General features: G+C 48.5%; 1 pseudogene; it reads left to right on the forward strand.

The window, feature by feature from the left end:
* The window catches only part of LOC138082224 (liprin-alpha-1-like), a 170904-nt pseudogene that overhangs the window by 147667 nt on the left and 3465 nt on the right, over positions 1 to 19772 (forward strand).

Below are 19772 nucleotides of genomic sequence, written 5' to 3' on the forward strand. Positions count from 1 at the left end.
TGGAGTAGTATAATAAATACCCATGACCCATCAGTTAGCCTCAGCAATTTCTAACACAGGGCCAATCTCAAATAGATCATTCTTTTGTCTTCTCTCCATTTTTTTTTAATATAGTAGGTCTTAAAACAGCTTTTTAAACCATGAAATTGATGCTCAATTTATAAAACACAGACTTGCCAACCTTGTTATTACATTTAAAATTGCTTGAGGTAATTATTTCATTTTTAATACAAATTTTCATATTGGAAAAGACCCTAATGCTGGAAAGATTGAAGGCAGGAATAGAGTGGATGACAGAGGATGAGATGGTTGGACAGCATCACCAACTCAATGGACATGAGTTTGAGCAAGTTCTGGGAGTTGGTGATGGACAGGGAAGCCTAGCATGCTGCAATCCATGGGGTTGCACAGTCAGACACGACTGAGCAAGTGAACTGAACTGAATATGAATTATAATTGACAGAAAAGCTATGAACAACCTAGACAGCATATTAAAAGTAGAGACATTTCTTTGTCATCAAAGGAACACCTAGTTAAAGCTATGTTTTTTTCCAGTAATCACGTATGGATGTAAGAGTTGGACCGTAAAGAAGGCTGAGCACCAAAGAATCGCTGCTTTTGAACTGAGGTGTTGGAGAAGACTCTTGAGAGTCCCCTGGACTGCATGGAGATCAAACCAATCAATCCTAGAGGAAATCAGTCCTGAATATTCATTGGAAGGACTGATGTTGAGGCTGAAGGTTTAATACTTTGGCCACCTGATGCGAAGTACTGACACATTGGAAAAGACCCTGATGCTGGGAAAAATTGAAGGCAGGAGGAGAAGGTGCGACAGAGGACTAGATGGTTGGATGGTAAAACAGACTCTATGGACGTGAGTTTGAGAAACTTCTGGGAGATACTGAAGGACAGGGAAGCCTGCTGTGCTGCAGTCCATGGAGTCACAAACAGTCAGACATGACTGAGTAACTGAACAACAGCAATCGTTACAAAGAATTCAAGTGATGTTGCATGTAAAGAAAAATATGTGAAAGTCTATTTCCACTGGCTTTTATCCCAAAATGATTTTCTCAACTTTTGCTTTATAAACTGAATATGCCCCTTAATCCAGACTCAAGCTTCTGTTTATATACTGGGAAATTCCTCTACCAATGTGTGTGTAAGCTGATCCCCATTAAAGTCTCCGTGTTTCTGAATGTAAATCTGCTTGCTCCCCAATCCCCTGTGACAGGTAATGGCTGGTGACACTAAGGTCTCCTAGGTGCTCTGTCAAAGAGAAGCATTGGGAGTGACCTTTGACAAGTGAAGTCCCTGCCTCCCTCTGCACTTACCGGTCTGCTCTGGTGATTCCTAAGAGCCCACCAGAGGTGGCCATGGGAGGGGGCCTCCTAGGGAATCAGGGCACAGGCTGCTCACATCGCTGCTCCACGGTGCTTTTATTATTTATGTATTTCTTTATTTCTTTATTTCTTTATTTATTTTTACTTCATTTAACTTTACAATACTGTATTGGTTTTGCCATACATTGACATGAATCCACCACGGGTGTACATGTGTTCCCAAACATGAATCCCCTTCCCACCTCTCTCCCCATAACATCTCTCTGGGTCATCCCCATGCACCAGCCCCAAGCATGCTGTATCCTGCATTGGACATAGACTGGCGATTCGTTTCTTACATGATAGCATACATGTTTCAATGCCATTCTCCCAAATCATCCCACCCTCTCCCTCTCCCTCTCTGAATCCAAAAGTCCGCTCTACACATCTGTGTCTCCTTTGCTGTCTTGCATACAGGGTGCTTTTAAAAGAAGGACCGTACTTGCTCTTGAAGTTTATGAGTTTTGGGTTTTTCTTGTTTTAGGCAAGGCAGAGAGAAAAAAATGAATGAAGAACACAATAAATGCTTATCAGATACCATGCATAAGCTTCTGTCCAAATCAGAGGAGAGGCTTCAGCTTCATCTGAAGGAGAGAATGGCTGCTCTGGAGAGTAAGATGAGCCAGCCCCACAGTCCCTTTAGAAAGAGGCACATCTGGCATGGCCTGGCCTGGCCTGGCCCAGTCTGTGTGTGGGGGAAATCTCCAAGCCAGAAGTTGGAAAAGTGTTCCCATAGAGGGCCCCAGATTGAATGCCTTTACTGGTTATGAATAACCGAGTAGCAGCATTTCATGCTAGTCAATAAGCGTGGCAGTGTGTAAAGGAATAGACAATAGATATGTGCCTGCAACCCTTACAGAAAGCATCAGTGAGCTGGATCCACCAATGGCCGCGATGTTACCAGCTGCTGTGCTAGAACTTTCTTCTAGGTCCACCCTCACCCCTTCATTTTTTTCTTAGAAGTTTATTTATGGGGCTTTTCTGGCAGTCCAGTGGTTGAGAGTCTGCCTTGCATGGTCAGGGATGCAGGTTCGATGCCTGCTTGGGGAGCTAAGATCCCACATACCACACGGCAATCACATCAAAGGAATCCTGTGTGATGTAGCTAAGGCCTGATACAGCCAAATTAAGAAGTTTAGTTCAGGATCTTTTATATAATATGATAGAAAAGATTGAAGCAAGTAAAAGCAAGCATTCTTATATTCCAACTCCAGCCTTCTCTCTTTTCATTTGCTTTGGAAAATGTCTGAGAACCTATATCAGAGCAGCTCAGTGGGCAACAGTCTGATTCAGGTTTGGTGAAAACATGGCCTAGCTGCACTAGTGCCCTAAAGACAAGGCCCAGAATCATCCCTGATGTCGGCTTTTCTGAGAGAGACCCATGGTCACTGCAAGTACTGTGGCACATTTCCCCCCCACACAACCCAAGATGACACATACACTTCACTAGAGACCACACAGGGTTGTCCTCTGACTTCACCCTGACCTGTGGGCTGGCCCTGAGGTGGGGATAGCTTTGTCTCAGGTTTAAATTTGGCATGTGAAACCTGCACCAGTTTCCTGAGTGACCACCGAACTGCAAAAGCTGAAAGCAAGTATAAAGCAGTTTCACTTACCCCAGGGACCTGGCCTTCTTGTGCCTAAAAGATCAGTCGGGGAAGGAGGAGATGGTTGTGTATAAGTTAGTGCTAAAAGTTGTCAAACGGCCTCGTGCTGGCACTTCACTCTGGGCGCGAGGCCCGCCCCTTCTCCCAAGGCGCTTTATGCTTTCAAACAGAAGAGTAGCCATCCCACAGTCCACGCAGCATCTGTAAGAACTGACCCTAAAGCAGTGTGTGTATCTTTTTCACAATTCTCTCCTATGGGAAGTTGAAAATGCGAAAAAGCAATTAGAAGAAATGCAAAACGACAAGGTACTTAAATGTCTAAATCCTTTAGAAATTTGTTAAGAGCTGAATTGAGCTGGGTTTGTTGTTACAGTCACTAGAGATGCTTAGCGGAAGTCAAGTTACATTTTCCTTATGGCTAATCCACTGCTGTAACAAGTATAGCATTTCTGGTTTTGAACATTGAATGTGTTTGCATTATAGGTGGATTTAGTGTGTGTGGCCATTGTGTGTGGTTCAGAATTCTGAGTAGTCCTTTCTGGGTTCACCCGAAGGCTGAGACAAAGCGTGAGCCTTTCAGATGGACAGTGCTATTCTTCAGAAAGATAATAAGAGCCACATACACAATCTAAACTTTCCTAAAAACCAGTGGGCTGCTTGACATCCTTCTTTCACCACGAGTCTTGAACTCTTCTGTGTGATTTCCATATCGAGCTTTGCACCAGCCTGTCTCATGTACTCAGGTGCTGCATGAGGCAAGTGACTGCCTTGGCCGACAGCACAGAGCTGCCAGGTTAAGTCAAGTGACTCAGAAACTTGGCCCATTTGTCTTGTTTTACCCTGTGAGGAAGTGAAGTGGGGTGTAGAAGAATTAATGTGAGGAATGCCCATGAATGCAGGTGAGCTCCATGGTGCCAGTTTAAAGCAAAGAGAGAAGCAAGGGCAATAGCGCAAGTTCTGTCCCCTGCCACCCGAACCCCCGCCCCAAGTCCAGCTTCTCTCTCCAGACTTCATCGTTGTTAACAGCTTGCCATGTTTCCTCCAGAAGCTTTGCTACACCTGAGATGGAACTTCTTACTCATTATGATTTATAAGGGTTAATATTGTTCTGAGTGTTTATATTTGCTGTGGGACTCTTAGAGAACATTTTCTCAAAATTAAAATGTTAAAAGTTGATAACTACTAATGTAACCTGTTATGCACATTTTGATGCAAGTCATTTTACATCCAGAAAGCAAGTGGTGCAGGCTGTGTCATTTGCTGTTTCGTAGGACCAGCTGATTCTAAACTTTCAAACCCTGAGAGCCGAACTGGACCAGACAAGGCTGTGAGGGGCTCCCCTCCACCACGGGTAGGCTGCTCCCCCAGGCAGCTCCCCTCAGCACTGTCAAGTGTGACAAGGGCCTGTCTTGTGTGTGGACAGTATGACTGGGTGTCTCTCATGGTTAGACCTCAAGGAGCCTGTAGCCTGTGGCCAGCGAGAGGGAAGAGACAAGCATTGATCCTTAGGGTCGAACTTGGTACCAGGAAAAGTGGTGGTCCCAGTATTGACAAAATTCACAACCACAGGCAGAGGTTTGGAAGTGGGGGGCCAACCAGATATTTGGTGTATTCATTTGAGGGGCCTGACAGACTGTGACACTGATGTTTCTTAAGAGTTGCAGAAGGTTAATGACCTGTAGTCTTTTTTATGTGAATGGAGACTGAGACATGACTTGCCGTTGACTGCAGTGGGAGGAATCGCCTGGCTTGTGAATGAGGCCAGCAGATTACTGAGCATCCTGATTTTTCCTTACTTGTTTTATAGGGGCAGTAATTCTTATTAAGTATTTAAATGTTTCTGTGGTTTCTTGATGGAATATGGTCACAAGTGAGAGATAAACTTAAGCAAAGGTTATTAAAGTGCTTAACTGGTGACATTCATTTATGTGTAGGAAATCGACTGCTGCTTGAATCCTGAGTTAGGAGGCAATTTGGAGCCCATATGCATATTTATGCGTTTGTGTGCTTAGGGGATCCTTGCGGTCCAGGGCCCCTGCCCAGCCATCTTCTGGAGTAAGGGGGTATCATTCAAGACAAAGGCAGAGTCAGAAACTGGCCCTGTGTCTGAATCCATGGTGGGTGGAGTTCAAGGGGAGCACAGGCCCTGCAGAAGGGATAGGGGACATGGCCGGACTTGCTGGCAGAGCTCCTCCAAGGTGAGGGGCTGGTGCTGTCAGAGGTGGAGAACCCCTGCTCCCAGGGTGGATGAGGTGAATGTGAGGAGGACTGTGTAGACAGTGGAGGAAGAGGAGGTGGACATGGCCTACTGCTCTTGGGGGGACTGGGTAAGGATGGGGGTGCTGCTGGTGCTGGGACCCGAAGGCCTGGCATGGTTAGGGGGTTCAGATGGAGAAGCCTGGGACCTGGTCATCAGTCCCCTGTGTGTCAGTGAGAGTGAGAAACGAGAAGAGGAAGCAGCCACGGGGCAGGAGGGGCCACTGTGCTCTGAAGACAGTGGGCCACAGTGGCTGGTGCAAGGGAGGGCTGTCTCCAGGAGGCAGTTCTTGAGGGGTCATGGCAGTAACTTAGCAGCACAGGGGGGCCTTGGAGTGGGGCTTACAGGCAGTGTGGGCTGGGTGGGGGCCACTATGCTGTCTCAGGAGGGAGAGAGTGTGTACTGAAAACCTGGCTCACAGGCAGGGCAGGTTTGGCGTATTTGGCAGGACCTCCCAGTGCAATTGATCACCTTGTCTCTGAGACCTTCTCCTGGAGGAAAGTGCCTCGAGTGAGAAGGGGGAGAGAGATGGAGGCTGCACTCTGCGAGGGGACTGGGAGGTAATAGTTGGGGGACGACCCAACCCAGAGGCCTCTGTGGCCCTCAGAGCATCTGCGAGGGTCTGCAGCCCATGGCAGGACCGTGTCATACCTCCCACCCAATTCCCAAGTATGCTCTGGCCCCAGGCCCTTGGGTAGAAGTGGAGCAGAGAAAGGAGTGGTTCTGTCAGGAGGGAGGGGAGATGAGAGGGATACAGGTGTGGTTCGGGGAGATTCCAGACTTCCATCTCCTGTGCAGTACAGTTTTCCTCGCAAAACCATTGAGCAGAGCAGCGTGTGAACCTGAACAGGCTGAGCTGGTGGTTGGCCCTGGCCACTCTGCAGATGTATGGGGTGTCCTGTCCTCGGAGGAGGGCTCTGTCTCCCTGGTTTAGGGACTCCTGCATGTGAAGGCGCCACCGTTTTCCCAGAGACAAGACTGAGCAGAGCCCAGGCAGTCCTGCAGTGCAGTGGATCACAGTCAAGGAGGGGTTGCCCTGCCTCTCAGCAGGCCCCTGCTGGGTGAACTCCTGGCGCAGGCAGGCCCAGGCCTTAGTGATCAGAGCCTGAGCATCTGTCCTGAGCCTTGTTCAGCCCAGAATCTGGTGACACGCTCATCTCTGCTTTTGATGGGAGACACCAATGTGGCTCAGCTCCGAGCTGTGGGTCTGAGGCCTTTCTTGCTGCAGGCTGTCTGAGGTGCCGTTAGAAGCACTGAGAGTGGTGCAGACAGTGTTCCAGGTAGACAAGTGACTGTGATCCATGGACTTCACATGGGAAAAGGAGGTCAGAACAGGTGCGGCGAGAGGGGAGGTGGGGTGCCAAGGAGAAAGCAGAGCAGGTGCAGGCCCCGCCCTGGACCTGACGGTGGGCTCCGGGGGGACTACAGACGTCCCAACCCCAGACAGCTAATCCTGTCCTAGTCAGCTCCGCACCCTCGCTTCAGCACTGCTTTCCCCACACACGGGAGTTTTCCAGCTGGTGGGGCTGAGCCCTGAGTGTTTGTGGGAAAGCAGGAGGCCTGTTGCTATTGGAGCCAGGAGGGCAGTGCCCTCCCGGGGACCCTTTTGCTGTGAAATTGCCGATCTTCCAAATTGACAGGCTCTGGCTTGACTGACAGAGTGAGCTTCTTTTTTTCTAACAGTGCTCTTCTTTCCCTTGTGTTTCAGCTGACCCCACTTGGGCAGCAACCCGGACTTCAGGTTCCCTGTGGCAGACTGGCTGGCAGACTCCTCCAACAGCACGGCACTGCTGCAGTACCCCCAGAAAGGCCAGCTGGCAGCACTGTGTGATGAGCCATCTAAGACAAGGACCCTTGGCCCCTTCCCATCCCTGGTGGGCACCTCGTGAGGCGCCTGCCCCCTCACACTGTGGTCCTGAGATGGGTTTGGAGCAAAGCATTGATAGATCACTTTATGTCTTCCCATTTTCCTTTTTCTGGCTAAGAGTTTAGTTTACGGCATGCTTTTTTTTTTTTTTTTTTTCTTAAAAGAACCAGTTTTGATAACTTGTGACCTACTGTGAGGCCAAGCACGGTATAAATTAGCACAGTTTTGAAAGTATCCTACAAGTAAGTGGATACACATATCCATCATCTTTTAGTGAGAAGAATTCACATTGGAAGTTTAAGTGCCTTTATATTTTCACCTCATTCATGGCATGTATTTTTTCATACATGTCTATGTTTTGAGCTTCCATATTCAGTGAGTAGCTAGTCTGTGCTAGACGTCGTCAGAAGTATGACTCCAGCATTGAATTAAAAACTGTGTGTTCTTTATCCACTACTACATAACAAATCACTGCAAAGCTTAGTGACTTCCCAGTGAACAGCTCACAGTCCACAGTCCCTGTGCATTGTAGCAGGTGGGCCTGGTTCAGGGCCTCCTGAGGATGCAGACATGAGATGGCCCCCCAGGGCTGGATGGCAGGATTTCAGACTCACCTAGTTGCTGGGGACAGGCACAGGTCCCTAACGTGTGGACCTCTTCATTGCCTGGCTTTCCTTGGAACTCTCTCTGAGAGCAAGAGCATGGGGTGTACCCCGGGGCCTTGCACGCCCCAGTCTTGGAAGACACACACCTTCACTTCTGTTTGCGAGAGTGAGCTGAGAAGTCCTGCCTCGCTCAGGGGCTGAGCAGGAGTTGCCCCCTCTGCCTCTTGAAGGGAGGAGGATGGAAGAATTTGTGGAGCCATTTTTAAACCCACACAGCCTGTTGGACAGTGATGAGCAGGGAAAGGAGACCAGAGTGCCCAAGTTGTCCGAGGAGGAGGGGACAATCGTTTGTGAACAAGGTGGCCAGCAAGGTGACTCCAGGAGGGTGACCTTGAACCAGAAACCCGAAGGCAGGAAGAGAAGTAGCCACTTGGAGATAGAAAAAGGGTAGTGTCAATAAGCGGGGACAAGGGAGAGAGCGGCCTGTATCAGGGAGGACCTCAGGCTCAGGCGTGAGCAGCTCGAGGCCAGAGCCTGTTTCCTGAGGTGAGGAAGGCTGACAGGGTGGGGAGCTAAGAGCCCTGTTGAGGTGGACAAGCCCATGGTGTGTCCAGGGGACTTGTCAGGAGAGCAGCTGAGTGTTCCAGCCTGCATCCAGGAGAGGATTCACTCAGCTCAGGGTGGACCTGGGGTCGTGGGCATATAAATGGCATTTAAAGGGATGAGCACGGTAAAGTCACCAGGTAGGTGCCGGTGGAGACAGATGGGGTGCAAGGGTAGAGCCGTGGGGCACCCCACATTCCAAAGCTGAGAAGGGGCACAAGGGACTGAGCAATAACCCCAGGGAGGGCGGGGCCTGGAGCCCAGGGAGAGACATACTGAGGGGTCTTAGGGGAGGGCAAGGAGAGGAGGGGGCTTGGTAACATGGGATCTTCGAGCCCCCAGGGAGCTGCCTTGTGAGGGAGGGCACACCGCCTGCTTGCAGAGGGCTGGAGACTGGGTGGGGAGGGGGGCAGTATAGGCCGCTCCCAGGGAACTTTCAGAGACCCACAGTAGGCGCTACAGGGAGCCCTGGAGGAGGAATCTGCTGATTCCCCTTGTGCAATTTGAAGGCGAGAGAAGGGAGAGGACATGCTGACCAGGCTGATGGGAGTGAACCCATAGGCAGCTGGTTCGCTGGAGCAGAGCAGGAATGATGGCAGGTGGTTCTGAAGCCAACGAAGAGGGTAGGCCAGGTCTGGGGAGGGGTCGTGACAAAGACAGGGGGTGAGGCCATTGGCCACAGGGGATAGGGAACCGGCAAGGCAGAACCCCTTGGTTGCTTTGAAGTCATGTCTGGGAAAAGAAGGCAGGACCTGGGTGAGAGTGGGGCAGGGGGAGAACTACAGAGAGAAGGATGTGAGGTGTGAGAGCAGGAGGGCAGCACAGGGCCCCGTGGGCACTCTCCTGTGTGTCTCTGATGACAGAGTCACACTTGCGGTGCAAGGAGCCATCCCCCAAAACAACCCAAGGGGCTGTGCCCCAAGAGGAGAGCCATGAGGGGCTGGCCTTCCCATCCCCTGGTTGCCCCTGCTCGCTCCTGTCTGTGGGTGTTCAGACCAGACTGGGAAACGGAGGGCTGGGAACCTATGAGGACAGTACTCCTTGGTGAACTGGTACCCGTGATGACCAGTGAGGGGGACCCAGTGGCTGCAGAGCTGAAGGGTTATTTTCTCTTATTTTCATTCAGCCTGGCTGATGGAAGCATGGGTGTATTTTTTTTTTTTAATTTTCAGTTTTTGTCTCTGCCTCCATCAGCCCACCCTTGTGAACAACCTCATAGGATTGCCTTCCATCCACGCTAAGACCTGAATGTCACCAGGCCATCTAGGAACTGGATTCTCCTCCTGCCCGTTTGTTCATTACTGCTCGCATAAGAGATGGCAGTGTCTCATAAGCATGGCCCATTTATCCAGTTAGGGCTTCCATGTAAAATTGTGTTCAGTTCCTGATAGACTTGAGCTGCTCAAAATGTTGCTGATGAGACATGGTCCTCTCGTGCCCAGGTGCAGACCCTGAAGGAACAGGACTGGGAGTGCGCAGCAAGCCAGTGTGCTGGCCAACGTGGCCCAGGCATTCAAGAGTGACGAGGGCCTGTCGAGTGACGAGTGACGACAGGGTCATTCTCTTCAGCTCGGACACTCAGCTGTCGCCCAGCAGGCAGGCCAATGCCGAGACTCTGACTTTGATGCCTCGGGAGCAGCTGAACGCCATCAACAAAGAGATCCAGTGGGTGCACCTGATCCCAGCTCCCCGGAAACTCGGTTTCTCTGAGGAGCTGTCTTCTCCTTAGAGAAGCCTGAGTGTTCCACAGTAAGAAAACTGACTTCAGGTCTGCTTCAAGAATTTTCAGTTCCAAGATTGCCCTTGATTATAAAGCGCAGTCAGCCAGGGCATTCGGTCCACAGTGTGGTGTCAGCACTTTGGGGGGGGGCGCATTATGGGGTGTCCCTCCCCATCTCTGAGCCCTAAGGTGGGTGAGCTGCTGAGGCAGTGTCCCCTGCAGCCCGTGCACCTTCCAGCACTGAGAGTTCACCCTTGTGTGTCCCTCGGAGACTCCCACGTTCTGGTGAAAAGCCACTTGGAACAGAAAAGCTGGGGTTTTGGGGTTGGAAAAGTTCCCACTCAAATCTGCATTTTCCTTTTTAACTTAATACAGTGTGAATATTGGCTTGTTGTAAGACAGTAGCCCAAGGACATGTGTTTGAGTTTTTCTCAACTCATAAATATATTTAAGATGTTTTCTTTAGACACCACCTTGGCAGTTATAACAGTTTACAAAACATGATAGAATCAAAAGACCAGCCTTGTGGTGAGCATGGGGCCTTGGGTCTGGGTGCAGTCAGGTGGCTGTGGGCCCCAAGGCCTGCCTGATGCCACACCCACATAGCTGTTCCCCTGTCCAGAATCCACGTCCAGAGTGGCAGCAGGCTGGTGACCCTGCACAGGACCAGATAGAGCTGCTGCTCAGACTCTTCTCATCACGTCAGCCCAGGCCAAGGTTCCCATTCCTGTTTGCCTAGCACGGGGTGCTTGGGGGAAAGGCAGGGCCTGAATGGCACAACCAGCAAATGCAGGTGGTGCCGCCTACACATTTGACGCTGAGACAGACTGCTTTATGGGCCATGCTTGAGCACAGGCAAGCTCAGAAAGATGGTCTTTCTCCATCTCCACAGGAAATATGGAACAGTTATATATTAATGTTTTTATTTTTACAGCAAGTTGTTAGGTAAAAGTGATTTTTCCTTATGCAACAAGTTGACTTGATGTAAATGGTAAATTATCTCCATCAACTTGTTATCACCAGTGAAGAACTTTCAGGACATAGAAGTAGAAGTGAAACCAGAGAGGTTACGACCTGCAAGAATCTTGTATTTTATTAAGAGAATCATTTTAAATGCATAATTGTATATTTAAACTGCTATATATAGTCATCCATGACACATTAGGGGAGAAGAGCAGTAACCGTGAATTCTTGGCTAATGCGGCACATTGACATGAATCCAGAAACTCACATAAAGCCGGTGGAGAACTTCATCAAGTGATGAGTTTGTACATATACAACCTTAAGGGAAAAAAAAAAAAATCAACTAGGCACTTCATCTGGTCTGGAGACTTGTGTTTAGAAACTCCAGCTTGTTCATGAATCAATGTTTCGATTGTACAGAGTTCCCAATTTCCAGTGGAAAAGACTTGAGGCACTGACATGCATCTCTGCCCTGAGAGGGAAGGGAAGGTAAAGATTATCAACTTCAGGTATCTCCTCACAGGGATAGAGTCGCCACCCAGGGGTTGCCGCCCCATCAGAATGTTAGAGTAAATAAGTCAAATCAAACGTGAATGATCAGGGGCCAGTTTGTAAGACTCAATGATAAGTTATTCTAAGTTTGAGAAAATTCAAAAGAGGGAAAGTCGAAGCGTTTTGCTGAGCAGCTGTTCCTGGAATTTGCTAATCGTGTTACAGAATGCCAGCCCAAATATGTTATCCAGACAGATTTCTCTGCTGACAAAGGCACGTGACGGGTTTTATTCTATCTTAGGTTGATCCAAGAAGGAGAACACGGAGCAGCGAGCCGAGGAGACTGAGAGCAGGGTGGGCAGGGGGAGCTTAGGCAACCTCCTTCATTTTAAATCCTTAAACTCCCTCAACTTGTATCCCACCTCCTCGCTTGCTGGCTCCTGCCCACCCAGCAGTGTGCGCTCCATGCCCCAAAGGAGGCACCACAGCCCGGTGTGGGAAGTAGACAAGCTGGGCATTATGACTCTGGTATGTGTCTGCCTCCTCCCTGCCACATCCCTCTTAGTTTTTTCTCTTTTTACCCAGGAGAAACTCAGGTATATTTGCTACACGCAGAGGTCTAAATTTTTTTAAAACTGCTTAGTCTTTAATCATTCCATAATCACACAGAGACAAACGTCATGATATTTGGACTGCTAGCTTTGCGTGTCATCATGAACTCAGCCAGAGCCTGCCTCTGTAACATTGGGCCTGGCCTGTGCTGGGCACAGCAGCTGCAGGGAAGTTTCTGTTCTCAGGGAGCAGACAGCTTTGTGAAAGTAACCATAGGCAGCTCTCATGGTGTGTGAAAAACATGCAGCACATTTTCCATTGGGGATGCCTGGCTGCAGGGTGCAGGGCATGCAGTGGGAACAAAACCAAGAATCTAAACTGGTCAGCTTGCTGATGGGCCTGACTGCATGCTCAGGCCAGCTCTGCATGTGAAACCAGGTTAAAAGCCCGGTACCCCAGGGCCCCAGGAAGAAGTCGGGCTTCCTCACTCTTCTGAGTCTAAAAATGGGATGACGACCTAGGGCATTTGGTGACAGAGTGTGTGGCTCTAAAGCTCATGTTCCAGCTTTCTTGCATGTTTAGCTTAGGTTTTGTGAGTGCATTGCTATTTAACCCCATGAAATCATGTGTACAACACTCTGCTTTGTAACTGGTCTTGTATTATCACTTTTTTCTGTTACCACCCATTTCATGTTAGCTGCATTGTTAGTCAGCATATAATTAAATTAACTGTGAATCATTTTAGATGCATGTGAAATGTTAACTAGTCAATTTTGTGGTCTTTTGACACACTGTTTTTATAATTTGCATCATTGGCTAATTAGTTGATATTTAAAATTATTTGACCATTTCTCTGTGGCTTCTTGCTTGATTTCTTTCTGAGTATTTGTAAAAGAACAGTTCTGTATATGTTTTCCTTGTTGTTGGAGTTCTCTGACGGTTTGTCTGCTTTCATCACTGGTTTCGATTTCCTGTCTCATCCTGTTGTCTGTTTAGTTCAGTTCAGTTCAGTTCAGTCGCTCAGTCATATCTGACTCTTTGTGACCCCATGAATTACAGCACGCCAGGCCTCCCTGTCCATCACCAACTCCAGGAGTTCACTCAAATTCATGTCCATCGAGTCAGAGATGCCATCTAGCCATCTCATCCACTGTCGTCCAATTTTCCTTCTGCCCCCAATCCCTCCCAGCATCTGGGTCTTTTCCAATGGGTCAACTCTTCGCATGAGGTGGCCAAAGTATTGGAGTTTCAGCTTCAGCATCAGTCCTTCCAATGAATCCCAGGACTGATCTCCTTTAGGATGGGATGGTTGGATCTCTGTTTAGTCATTGTCAATCCAGACCCGAGCCTCCCCTCCTCTCCCCCCTACCCCCCGCCCCCAAGGCTGTAGTTTACCCATCCATCTCCTCTCCCCCAACCTCCCACTTGCTCTGGTCATAGCAGTGCTGTGGTCCACAGCGTGTGTCCCCTTAGTCGAGTTTGTGCTTTGTCTTCATATCTCATTAAATATTTTTCCCCGTAGCAGTAAGTCTGAATTAGGGTATCACTATGCAGTTACAGGAGAAGGCAAAGCAACCCACTCCAGTACTCTTGCCTGAAAAATCTCATGGATGGAGGAGTCTGGGAGGCTGCAATCCATGGGGTCACAAAGAGTCGGGACAAGACTGAGTGACTTCACTTTTCCTTTTCACTTTCATGCATTGGAGAAGGAAATGGTGACCCACTCCAGTGTTCTTTCTTGCTTGGAGAATCCCAGGGATGGCGGAACCTGGTGGGCTGTTGTCTATGGGGTCACACAGAATCAGACACAACTGAAGCAACTTAGCAGCAGCAGCAGCAGCAGCAGCCTGCAGTTACAAGCATAATGTAGATGGATCCTAAACTACATATCATGTGTAATTCATAAATGAGATTATCCTTATATAAAGAAACGATCCTCTTAAGTGTAGAATTAATGGACTTTTGACACAATATCCTTTCTATGTTGGTGCTTATATTTAAGACTGTAAATCCCATCAGCTTTTGCACAGTTAATGTTTCTATGAGACTCTTTCAAAAACTATCTTCTATGGTTAATAAAATGTAAAGATTGCACCTGCTATTATGCAAGCTTTCTTTCTTACATATTTTCACAGGGAACCTGCTTTAATGAATTTATTTTGAGAAGTTTTAAATCAAATTATATGTCAGGATTTTGCATTAATGTCCAATAGGTGGTTAGATTTGTTCAATGTTAAAATAGGTTGTCATGATTTTACATTAATGTCCAATAGGTGGTTAGATTTGTTCAATGTTAAAATAGGTATTATGGTAACTTCCTCATCAGTTAAATTACTAATTTAAAGTATAACATGGTTTTTATTAAGAGAAACTAACTTATAGAGATTGGCTGAGAATAGACAGCTGTTAAAGCCCTTTGTTGTACAGAATGCTGTGCTTTAATAAATCATGATGTTGTAATAGAATTGTATCTTCCTGAGTAATAATTTATAGTGTTTCTCTAGTAAATCTTCAATAGCTTATTTAACTTCTGTGGTCAAAAAACAAACAAAAAAAAATGTTCTGTTACCAGTCACATGTTCTCTAAATCTTCATCTCACTTATATGTTTGCCATCATTTTGCTTTACTGTATTTGCCTATAATGATTTTTTTTTAATTTTCAACTTCAAATTAACAATAAATCTGGTTTCTCTTCACATCTTTGCATGCATCTATCAGCCTAGTGATTTAAGGAAGCAGCATTGAAAGGTAAACTATTCAGTAATTTAGCATGCCTTTTTTCTCTGTGAAGAATTAAAGAGTCCTTAATGTTTAACACGAATGAACACTCTGTGCTTATGTACTGGTGAATAATTGACATTTTAATGGAAGTAATGAAACTCACCCACCACTTAAAATATGCTGATGGCTCTGTTGGAAATAGGTCATTCATTGGGACAATTGTAACAGTTTGCCTTTCTGCCATTTGTTTTCCTTTGAATCATCTCATGCTTATTTATAATAGACATAGTATTATTTATTATTTTTAAATTTTTCTTTACATGCTACACAGATTATGGGATCCTAGTTCCCCAACCAGGGATCAGACCAGTGTCCTGACAGTGAAAGTGCCAGGTCTTAACCTCTGGACCACCATGGAATCTCTGCTTGGTGTTTTCTTATAAGAAATGACTGAATCAAAGCCATAGATGTTAGATTTACAGGAAGCCAATTTAATGATGGTGGGTAGCAGTGTGCAGGAGACTCTGCACCGGGTACCATGTCGAGTGCTTTCCAAGCCTTTCATCTAATCCCACAGACACCCATGTGAGGTCCAGGCTGCTGTTATCCCCATTCAGCAGACATGGACACTAGGCTTAGAGAGGTTGGGCACTCTGCCCAGGCTCGCACACGCAGCAGTGTGGTGCAGACGGGTCTGATCAGAGCCTGGACACTTAACCATGGTGCCGTCCAGCCCGCTTTCCTGGAGAGGCTCTCATGTCCATCACAGCATCACTGATGGAGGGAGCATCAGGAGGGAGCTCGCTGCCTCTCCCTTAGGGTCACTTGGATGAGCCCCTGTTGTTGGAGTCCAGTGCCCTGAGGGCTGGCCTTCCTCGTCCCTCTCCCGCTCCCAGCCCACTGATCAAGCACTCCTGGGGCCCTCCCTCAGGACTGGGGCAGCCATGCTCCAGTTCAGGCAGCTCAGTGCCCAGGAGCCCTTCTGCTGGGCACAGCAGAGCAGCTCCATCACCCTGGGGTTGGTGACCTGGGTGTGCCACTTGTCTGCTGTGTCACCTGCTTTGCCCTCCTGTTAAGTGAGGACATGTGGGCACCCAGTGGGGTGGCTCCCATCCTGGGGGAGGGCGGCCAAGCTGGGGACCCAGAGGCCTTCCTCAGGAGGAGGCCTGGGGGGAAGGGGCGTGGCTGTGGTCCCCAAATTTGAGGCATAGTCATTGAGTCCATAGTCAACCCAGGTGTGTCACTTCCCTGCTTTGTTCTTTGTTGTTTTCTGATTTTTTTTAATGCTTATTTTAACTGGAATTTGAGAATCAGACAGGTGTTCCGGCAGTGAAAGTGCCAAGTCTTAACCTCTGGACCACCATGAAATTTCCACTTACAGTTTTTTTTTTTTTTTTTAATGATTGAATCAGAGCCATGGATGTTAGATTTATGGGAAGTCAAGTTAATGATGGGGGTAGCAGTGTGCAGGAGACTCTGTGCGCCAGGCACCGTGTTGAGTGCTTTCCGAGTCTGTCATCTCATCCCACAGACACCTAGGTGAGGTCCAAGCTGCTGTTATCCCATTTCAGCAGACATGGACACTGAGGCTTAATGAGGCCAGGCATCGTGCCCAGGCTCACACACCAAGCAGCACGGTGCAGACTGGTCTGATCAGAGCTGAACACTTAACCATGTTGCCATCCAGCCCGGTTTCCTCCAGGGGCTCTCGTGTCCATGATGGCATCCCTGATGGAGGGAGCATCAGGAGGGAGCTCGCTGCCTCTCCCTGCGGGTCACGTGGATGAGCCCCTGTTGTTAGAGTCCAGTATCCTGAGGGCTGGCCTTCCTCGTCCCTCTCCTGCTCCCAGCCCACTGATCAAGCACTCCTGGGGCTTCCCGCAGGACTTGGGCAGCCATGTTCCAGTTCAGGTGGCTCAGTGCCCAGGAGCCCTTCTGCTGGGCACAGCAGAGCAGCTCTGTCACCCTGGGGTTGGTGACCTGGGTGTGCCACTCACCCACTTTGTGCCTGCTTTGCCCTCCTGTTAAGTGAGGACAAGTCGGCACCGGTGGGGCAGGTTCCCATTCTGGGGGAGGACCACCAGGCTGGGGATCCTGAGGCCTTCCTCAGGAGGAGGCCTGGGGGAAGGGGCGTGGTCGTGGTCCCTGACTTTGAGGCAGGTGTTTGTTTCCATTGAGTCCATAGTCAACCCAGGTGTGTCACTTCCCTGCTCTGTTCTTTGTTGCTTTCTGATTTTTTTAAATGATTATTTTAACTGGAATTTGAGATTGATCCCTGTTCAGTTCCATGTGGACAATTTCTAGCCTTCCATTTTCTGAGGGCTGCTGTTAGAGATCAGGAGAGGGTGCACAGTTTATCCAGCTGCTGTTAAACGAGTTCAGCTGTATTTTGCACTAAGTTACTTTGTTGTCACCAAGCTCCTGTGGGGCTGCAGTGGATCTGTGTTCTTTACAGAATCCCACTAAAAACGCACAGGTTAGTTGGTTAAAACAACATACTCATTGTTTATAAAAATACTTGCTGTGCACGTTTCCTAAAATCTCTCCTGGCTTAACCACAAACCCAAATGTATAACTGAGACCTCTCTGGACCCTGAGGGTCCAGACAGTTGCCACCACTGTCTTTCCGGTCTTCACACCCAGGACCAGCAGAAAAATCCAGGAGAAATCATCATTTTTTTTAAATTAGTTTATTTTTTAAATTGAAGGATAATTGCTTTACAGAATTCTGTTCTTTTCTGTCAAACCTCAACATGAATCAGCCATAGGTATCCATATATCCCCTCCCTTTGGAACTTCCCTCCCATCTCCCTCCCTATTCAATCACTCTAGGTTGATACAAGATCATCTCTTAGTGAAGACCTAGGGGTGCTTTATGTAAACCACAGTGAGTGAATTGCACTCAAACAGCGTGTAAGCACTTTAGTGTGGAGCCCCCAGTCTGTGTGTTACCAAGAAATATGTGCCAGACACATGGTGTTCGCATGCAGAGGTTCGGTACCTTTTCTGTGTTTCACTTGTTGTAATGGGTTCCAGCAACCTGAATCATCACTACAAATGATCTTGGAGGGTGACACAAGCTGTGTCCTTTTCTCCTTCAAACAGAAAGGTCTGGACGACTTTGCTGAGAGATTTCTTACTCTAGCTGTGGTGCTTCTGAGCAACATCTGGCTATGAGCACAGTCCTTGCATTGGGGCAGTTCATGCCATGCAGGGTTCACGGTTCCAGTGTCACTCTGCTGTCCTGCCTGGCGGGGCCATCTGGTCGCTGGATGCCAGGGAGGGCGGAGCCCGGCTGCAGGGAGGCTTCCTTCCGGGCTCTTTGCAATCAGTCACATGCTCTTACTGCCCTATGCCCCCGTTTCTCTTGAGCAAGACAGTCCTTTAAGATGGCATTAAGCTAGAACAAGGTTTTGTTTTGTTTTGTTTTGTTTTGTTTTTTGTCTGTTTTGTACTTGGCAGATAGCATAGCTAATAGATTTTGAAATAGGTTTCTGGTTATAATGTAAATCCTGTGAGACTGCTTTTTCAACACGGTCTGTTGTAAGCCAAGTTTACACTTACCTCTCTCACTCAGGTGACAGCTTTATGGGAAGAGGTGCGAGATGACAAGAGCACCATCGAATGTGAAACCTCGACCCCTACCTCGCTGCGGTCCCTTTGGCTGGACCAGCTGCACACTGGGGCGCTGCACACAGCCAGCCACGAGGACATCAGGAATGCCCACAAGTAAGGGGCCTGGGTGCCTCATTGTCAGTTTCAGGAGCCCTGTGCCTCCTGTCCTGGAAGAGTTGCAAGGATGATCGTAAAGGAATCCCACTGGGTTCAGTGCCTGTTTAGTGGTGAACTTCAGGTGCTGGGGGAGAAGAATTCCGCGACCTCAGTTATTTTAGAAAACCTTCGTCTCTTCGGATTGACTCCTGCGGGAGCTTTCTTCCTGCTCTTACTAGTGGTCTGCTCGGCCTGGGGTGCATTCCTGACGGTGACCGCCCCGTGCCTCTTGGGTTCTCTCTTGAGGGTCCCTCCCTTTTCCTCAGGGGTCTTCTCTCAAGAGACTCTGTCCCCTCCTGTGACTGACACTGTCCTCATTCAGACCACCACCTGCTGAGCTCCCGTCCTGGGCCAGGCAGCACTCGATGGAGGGCGACCTGACCAGCAGCCCTGCAAGGTGACCGTCGCTCTCCTGTCATGGCTGGGGATGGTCACCCTGCGGGAGGTGGGGGGAAATGCCCAGAGCAGGGGAGCTCGTCTTCTCCTGGAGCATTGTCACCTGCCGAGCAGTGACCCTGAGGGAGGGTCGGAGCCGCCTCTGCACCAGCTGGCCTGGAGTCAAGCCCTCCTAGGCGGAGAGCTCAAGGCAGAGAATTTCAGCTTCCCGGGGTGGTTATCTGTGGCCGGGAGCCTGCGTTGCTCGTGTAGAGTGTGGTTGGTGAGGGAGACTCCACTGTCTGCTGTGAGGTTGAGGCACAGGTGTTGCTGGGTGCCCATTTCTATCAGTAGGTCTTGTGGAGGGTGTGTGTTTGCATGAAGGTGCTGGTTAAAGGTCATTTTCTCTCCCCGAAGCTTGACAGGCTCTCGATGGCCCCAGGGGCAACCCCAGCAGCAGCACCAGCAGCCAGGACTTACTGCACAAAGCCCCGAAGAAGGGCATCAGGTCCTTCACGGGAACTGACAGAAGTTTTGATGAAGTAAGTTTTCAGCTTAATGATTTTTAAAGTTGCCTTAATGGAAATCATTTTACTACACTTGTATGAGCCACGTAGTCAGGGTATCCCTTCTAAATGTGGAGATAAATTTATCTTACAAGTTAAACTTTGCTCTTAAAATTTTATCAACAAATGAGCCATTAAAAAACTAGTGTCTTCACTAGTAAGATAGAGGGTGGGTTGGGTCTGTTTGTTTGTTTGTTTGTTTTTGCTATTTAAGTTTTAGCCCACTCAAAAATATTTCATATTAAAACGTTGGTTTCTGCTTAGGAATGGTGTCTGTGAGTTGTGTTTTCGGG

The sequence above is a fragment of the Capricornis sumatraensis genome, chromosome 7 (genome assembly GCF_032405125.1).
Source record: "Capricornis sumatraensis isolate serow.1 chromosome 7, serow.2, whole genome shotgun sequence".
NCBI lineage: Eukaryota > Metazoa > Chordata > Mammalia > Artiodactyla > Bovidae > Capricornis > Capricornis sumatraensis.